Source organism: Zea mays, chromosome 7 (genome assembly GCF_902167145.1).
Source record: "Zea mays cultivar B73 chromosome 7, Zm-B73-REFERENCE-NAM-5.0, whole genome shotgun sequence".
Lineage (NCBI taxonomy): Eukaryota > Viridiplantae > Streptophyta > Magnoliopsida > Poales > Poaceae > Zea > Zea mays.
The window spans coordinates 22,397,120-22,404,540 of record NC_050102.1 but is presented as its reverse complement, the minus strand read 5'-3'; the positions used below and the strand labels follow the sequence as shown (position 1 = coordinate 22,404,540).

At 39.5% G+C, this 7,421-nt stretch overlaps 1 long non-coding RNA gene across 1 annotated transcript; it reads right to left on the bottom strand.

The window, feature by feature from the left end:
* Window positions 1-2,092: 2,092 nt before the first annotated feature.
* LOC109940941 (uncharacterized) lies at window positions 2,093-3,972 on the bottom strand. The gene is made up of 3 exons (XR_002263722.2): window positions 3,563-3,972; window positions 3,383-3,466; window positions 2,093-2,233 (listed from the first exon to the last, which is right to left on the bottom strand). It is a non-coding gene; the product is annotated as an uncharacterized lncRNA (long non-coding RNA).
* Window positions 3,973-7,421: the final 3,449 nt, after the last annotated feature.

Here is a 7,421-nt window from a genome sequence, read left to right as displayed (position 1 = left end):
TGAGGACTCAAAAACATTTCTTTAACTGGGACACGTGGAACATGTTGTGCACTATTGGAAGATCTTCTGACAATTGTTCCTTATAAGCCACAGGTTCACCAAAACCTTTGTTTCGAAGCTTGGTAGTCTTCGTGAACAGGAAAAGGTAGCATAGAAACACAAAGACAGATAGCAGGAATAGGGTGGACGAAACATGTACTAAGCTACTATATAGGAGGCTTAACTTACAATTGTATGTCATGATGCATGCTCGTCCTATCCGTCCTCACAATTATTGCCAACACATAATGGCTATCACGTTCTATGGCGGTGGCAATCCTACTTACTCCGTCATTTATCACTAGTCGCACTTTCCTAGGGTTTAGTTAGTGTACCTGCAGAAAATTGCATTATAGTTGTGGGTTAGTGGTTAGAATCCTAAACTAAGCCACCTTATAGTCCTTAACTTAACTATATACTATTTGCACTTCGACTATCAGGATTTGATCATATTCTTAAGTTTTTCCAAAATAGTTTGGACTCAAAATCCTTTTCAAGTATATCAAAGGATTACTTTAATATCCATGTTAATGGGGGATCGCTCCGATACCAATCTGTGGCAGCCCTCCCAAGTTATCAGGCCCACATGCACCAATCCTTGCTTTGATGGCCTCAGATGGCTATGCACGTGTACCAGGTAACTTAACAAGGCTATCACGAGTTCAACCACTTGAACTCATCATCCCAAGGATCTCCCACCATACATGCATATTACAGTAATCACATTCGATACACACACTTCGGAGATAAGAGCGGAAGACTTTACAAACATTCTTTACCTTTTCAAAACTCAAGTTTATTACATAGGAAGAGTTACATTTATTACAAGTCCTGATATACTCAAAGTGCATAACTTATTACAATAGCAGGAAGGTAGAAACCCTCCAAAGATTATACACAAGCCTAACTAATCCTCCTCCAGAACTGGAAATGCCCTCCAGCCATAGGAACACCTAGAGTACTCCTCATCACCTACAACAACATGGGTTCGAAAACCCTGAGTACGGAGTGTACTTTCGCAAGTCTTACCCGACTAAGGAAAAATGACTCTCAAGGATATGCTGGTTAAATAGGAATCAAGGAAAAGGCTTTAGCAAGAATCAACTTAGATACTTTTGCAGAAATAACTTACTAAAGTGAGTCCTTACTTTCAATATTTTAACGCCAGATTAAATATTAATAGACTCTGGTAGCATCTAGTCTAATTTCACCATCTCATCAATACAACATCATTTTTATTCATAATGTTTACATCCTGACTTAGGTTGCAGGGCAGCGATCAAGTCTCCACTCTCCGGGGATATAACGGCGATCCGAATCGATTTACTCAGCTGAGGATCTCTAACCACACGACATATGTAGCACTTAACCCTTGCATATGTCAACCATTCCCACGGATCCTCCACTGCATGAACAGGTCCGCGCCACCCGAGAGCACACCACCCTTTTTAGGCGGTCCTTTGCCAGGAGGGTACGTGCCACTCTCGCCATCTCTCCACTCCCAGTGCGCGATTGTCTTTTCATGTATGGAATAGCCGGGTTCAAGCTTACCCTGTCCCATATCCAGGGCATGTGGCCAGTTAAGATAGTCCTTGATCATACAGGCCTACATACGCATCCAATCCTTAATTAACCTGGGTAGAACATCACTTGTTCATAGCCCAAGTCCCGATTTAAGTACTTCCATCCTTAGGATTGTTTGTGTTCCTTAGGATGAAAAGAGCATTATAGGGAACTTTGCAGTAAGATCCCACCATGCTCCCAATGAAAATATTCTTGCAGGTAGAAGCCATCCTTCCTCAGGATAACCCCTGAGCTAGGCATTATTGCAAAAGACAGCCTCTATCCACAAGATCTAAGCAGGGCTAAGCATTTTTGTAAATCATATTTTGATACTTCATCAGAAGTATCTATAAAGGTATGGATATCAAGGTAGGCAATGCATCAAATAGTTTCCAAGCAATTCCTATAAACTTAATGCACATTTCACTAGACTTAAGTGTATAAAAGTCTTTTTAAAAATACAAGGAAGGGTAAATGCACCGGGGCTTGCCTTTGTTGCAGTGAAGAGGCTCAAGACCTTTCTACCCAATAACCAGTTAGATAGCTCTATCCACTTGCTGAATAGGCACTCGAGCAAACTCCTCTTCCACAACCACTTCGTCTTGAATTTACACTCCTTCTGCTCGGAGCTCTACATGAAATGATGTGAACATGAATGCATATACTTGTGCAACTACAAAGAAGATACTCTAAAGCAGTACAAACTACACCTTACTAAAGGTGCACACAAAACTAACCAAACAACAGGGGAGCTAAACATTCTAATATCATCACTAAGCTCTCAAGCCACACTAGGGAACTCTGTCTCCATAACCAATAACTCTATGCTTGACTTAAGTAAGGACTTACTTTTCTGACTTGAATCCTACAACTTGAACTTCTAGAGAATTAGAACAATCTTCAAACTACACCAAAAATCCAGATCCCACTAGGCACTCTTGCTTCTTTATCCAAAGATCAGGTTTCACTTGTTAAACTTGTTCCTTTTTCCAAATTTCTAATCCACATGTGATTATGTTCTTCTTATTATTTCAATTAGGGACTCTACAAGGATTTCTGAACAAATGGCTTACAAACAGCACCAAACTTTTACCAAGTGATCAGCTTCTGATAACAAATTTCTCAAAAAAAATTCCATGATTTTTGGTGCTCAATTCTTATTTCTAAAATTTATTCCCTGAAATTTGGCATCTGTCGTAAAAATCCTAAATTTATTTTTTTACTAGAAAGTACATGATTTTATACTATTTTTGTACAATTTGTGGTCTAATTAACAAGCTCTCAGCTAAATAAATAAAGGGAAGGCATTAAATTGCGGGCTGAATCCGGCCCACGCAGCACATTACCGAGCAGGGCTGGCATGCGGCTGAGAGCCCACGCTTGCGTTTGTTCTTTTGCGCAAAGGACCCACGTGCCTGGAATAATCCAACGGAACCCAGGCCACTATTGCCCTATTCCACTGACAGAAGCACTTAAGTTCTTCGGTTTATCTCCTTTTACAAACGCTCGGCCACAACACTCCGCCGTCCACTCTGGCGAGCCGACGACTAAACGACCACCATGGTGCGACACAGGTAACCGCGAGGTCACTAACAGGGTCCCTGGATTACAGTGAACTCGAGCATGCATTAGATCAACCTGCAAAGATACTACAACCGTGCTACCGACAATGGCGGCGGAAACCTCGGTCTGGTGGGCACGATTCCCCAACCGCCGCGCAGTAGCGTTCAAATCAAGAGCACGGGAAGTATCACAAGCTCAATAAGGACACCGTGCTCACCTAATCTTGCTCAGAGAAAACACAAGGTGACCGGTTGACGATTGGGTGGTTCACGGCGGCGCTCCGCAACGTCGAGGTCGTGTTCTGAACAAATCACCATGGTTGAGTTAGAAAAACCTCTTCGGCGAGCTTCACTGATCTAAGGAGAGCTTGGAACAAGCATCACGCAGGCATACAAACCTTTGAGGCGTTTATGAGGGGGATAGTCGGCTGGGCTGGTCACCAGGCCGAGAATATGACACATCGCTCAGGAGCAGACCAAACTGGGGAGTCGGAAGGGAGATTACTCAGACCTGAACACCACAACTCCTTCACTCACACGATGAACACGCTGGGGAAACAACAGGAGGACAACAGTGTGGGGTTTGTGCCTTCAAAGACTAGAACAAACAGATATACACAACTGATTTGTTGTGGCCCTGCAGAAGCTCAATCATAGGGGACCAACAAGGCTAATATGCTCCATACTTTTACTGCATGATCACCACGGGTAGCAAGGGTATAGGGAGTCAATAGCTGTAGCCAAAGCTCTCTAGACAGCAAGGTCTTCTGGACCAAGATTTAAACAAAGGAATGGGAAGTCTATGGCAGGGTTCGCTGAACTTGTCTCAAAACCAGTGGAGAAGCGTTCCCAGGTCGCCAGCACAGCAGGGACTCAAAAACGTGGCATACAAGCACAAACACCACGCCAGCTCTTCAACTCAACACAAATATCCCCTTTGTCCATTACTGCAGACAGTAAACAAATTGGATAAGGATGCTGCTGCTCACTGCCCACAAAACAGCTAGTATTTGATTTTTTTTTCCATAGAAAGTGGGGCATCTAGCACTTGAGCTATGTACCAGATCCTTATCTCCATCAAAATTCACAAGCGACACCAGCAGGGAGGGGGTTATCTTCTTCAGGTTTCTAGAAGCAGCACAGGTCGACTGAAACAACCATCACTGTCCCATTTACCCACCTCCATGTATAGCCCCTTTTATCTCACACTTTCACATAGCAGCAGACCAAACCTTCTTAACCAAAGTTATTCTCTAAACATAGTTCTATCAGGTTGCTTCAACAATCCAATGTCGAAATTACCGAGAACAGAAACTGCATGGGCTCAAAATGAACCCAGCTCCCTGAATATTTGTTTCAGTTAACTGAAACAACCCATAGACAGCCTGACAGAGGAGTTATGGGTGCATTTTACTCCAAAATTTATACAACACCATGTCAAACTCACTTTAGGATACTTGTTCCTCATCACATGATATCCAACTTTGTTATATAGTTCCTAGTCTAAAACCTGATGGAATGGTCACAAAAGTGTTCCTAAACTGACACCACACACTGCAAATTCAGTTTTCAGGCAGCTGGATGAAATTCAGTCTCTGCAACTGAGAGTCCATTTTTGGGCAATCTTTACACCACTTTGTGTGTGGGGTCAAGCCCAACTCACTTAAAGGAAGTTGTTCTATAACACATGGTCTTCAAACTTGATACATAAATTCAGGTTTAAAACCACCTAGAACAGACACTACACAGCTCCAAAACTGCACTAAAAATATTGATTTCAGACTTTCAGTTCTGAATAAACTAAGTCACCAACCACCTGACAGTCAAATTTTGAGCAGCTGTTACTCCAATTTTCATATAGGATCATGTCCATCATCCTTTAATACAGTTGTTCACCATTGAGTGTTCTTCACTTCCACTACAAAAACCTCAGTCCAAAACCTTATAGAACAACCACAAAAGGGCTCCAAACATGGCACCAAACAACAAATTTCAGATTTCAGAACTGAACCAAATGCAGTTAAAGCACTGTCTGTCAGTCCAACCTTGAGCAAGCTTTCTCTCCCACTTTTGTGTAGGATCAAACCAAAGTCACTTAAGGAGACTTATTCACCATCATATGGTATTTAATTCCTCTATATACTCTACAGCCCAAAACCTCATGGATTAGGCACAATTGAGCTCCAAAAACAGCTACATATACTTAAATCTTAGTTTCAGTTCACTGTTCCCAAGCTGAAAACTCAAAAAGTCTGACAACCCCACTTTGGATCACCTTTTCGCCTAGTTGTATATAGTTCCAGGGCTGTCACACTTAATAAAAGTTGCTCTCCTATACTTATTCTACAATTTTTCTATAGTGGTCATTAACGAAAACTTCTTGGATTCCAAACTACAGAGGTCCAAAGTTTGCCCAAATTACTGAAATTCAGACTGAATTTCACTAAGTCTGAAATCCACACTTTCAGACAGCTCTACTTTAGACCAGCTTTTCTCTAGGTTTCAAATAGCTTTAGGGCTAAGTGTCTTAATCAAATTTATACTCATCAATTAGCTCTATAATTGTGTTATAATGATCATAACCTATAACCCTATGGATAGAGCAATAGAGAGCTCCAAAGTTACACCAAAACACTGAAATTCAGGATTTGCATTTACACTAAGTCTGAAATCTGACAGCCCTAAATTGGACCACTTTTTCAGCCAGTTGCATATAGTTTTAGGGCTGGTACACTTAATAAGGATTTTTCTACAACAGTCACTTTACAAGTTTGTTATAGTAACTCTTTACCAAAAGTCCATAGATCAAAAGTTATAAGGGTCCAAAAACAGCTATATGAAACTGTTTTCAGCCCAATTCAAACTGAACCCAAGCTGAAATTTTGCAAATTACTCCAAATTTCTCCACACAACTTGGAATTCTCCATATATGAAATTTATTCACTTTTCCAAGTTCTACAACCTTGGTATATGGACTTTTAGCTAAATCCTTCTAGATTTTGAATTCCACATTTAGGGTTAGTTTAGGGTTTCAAATGAGTTTCATTTGTGTTTCAGCTTCTTCTAGGGATTCATCCCTTTGATCCATTCATCAAAACAAAGTTACTCTCTAGTCTAAGATCCAACTTTAGTATATGCAGCCCATTCCCAACCAGTCCTCGGTTTAGGAATTATTTTGTTTATCCATAATTCCAAGCAAGTTTTTCAACCTAAGTCCTATACTCGACACACAACATCACACTTTTGAATCAAAAAATTTAACCTAGTAAATGCATTCTAGGTGTAACAAGCAAGTTAATGCAAATGCTTATGATGACATGTCAGAGTTTTAGTTCACGTAACACCAGGGGTGTTACAGTACTGTGGGTTAGATTATAAAGAAGTATAAGAACTTTTTTAAAAGAGACGTGCAAACTAGGAAAACTAGTGTTTTATAAGAGTAGAGATTTAATTTGTTTAAATAGAATATCTTGTTTGATTAAACAAATGATTAAAGTGGTGTTTGATTTAGCTTTCTCAACCAATTTCATGCGAAAAATCCAGAATCCCAACTAAATGGGTACTACAGAAGACCTATATATCTCTCTAATTCAATTTAGAATCACCGTCTACTCTATATTTTTTTAGATTCCTGTTTTCCATATTATCAAGCTATCATGTTATTACATAAACTAGTTAACATTAGTTTCAACCTAATATATTTTAACTTTTCCACAACTGTGCAACAGTTTTCTCGTAGCTCACAGTTAGGATTAGATTTTTAGGAACCTAAGGCTGAACTAAACAGAATGTGTTCATTTATCTAGGAATGAGGCTTTGAATTGTTCCAGCTAATTAAAGCTCATACAAATTAGGTAAGGAACAAGTCTACATAACCTCCTTAACTTTAGAGGGTGGTATACTTCAACCCCTGACCTTAAAATATGTTGTTGAACCCCATCAACTTTGTAAAACAAGATAAATAACCCCTTAGACACTTTTAGTTTGTGATTTTGATGACGTGGCGTTTATTAAAGTCACACTAGTTTTGTTTTTTTCAGTTCTGTCATCTAATAGTATCCAAAATTTATATAATATTGCAAAAAATCAGTAATTATATATTACATTTGTCCTAATTTTTCTAAAATTTTAGGAGTAGCAACTTAATTACTAAAAAAAACTACATAAAAAAGCTTAATACTTTTTGTCATGATTCATTTCTTATCTTCTAAGGCTTAAAATTTTATTAGAGCTAAAAAAATACTATAACTAAACTAC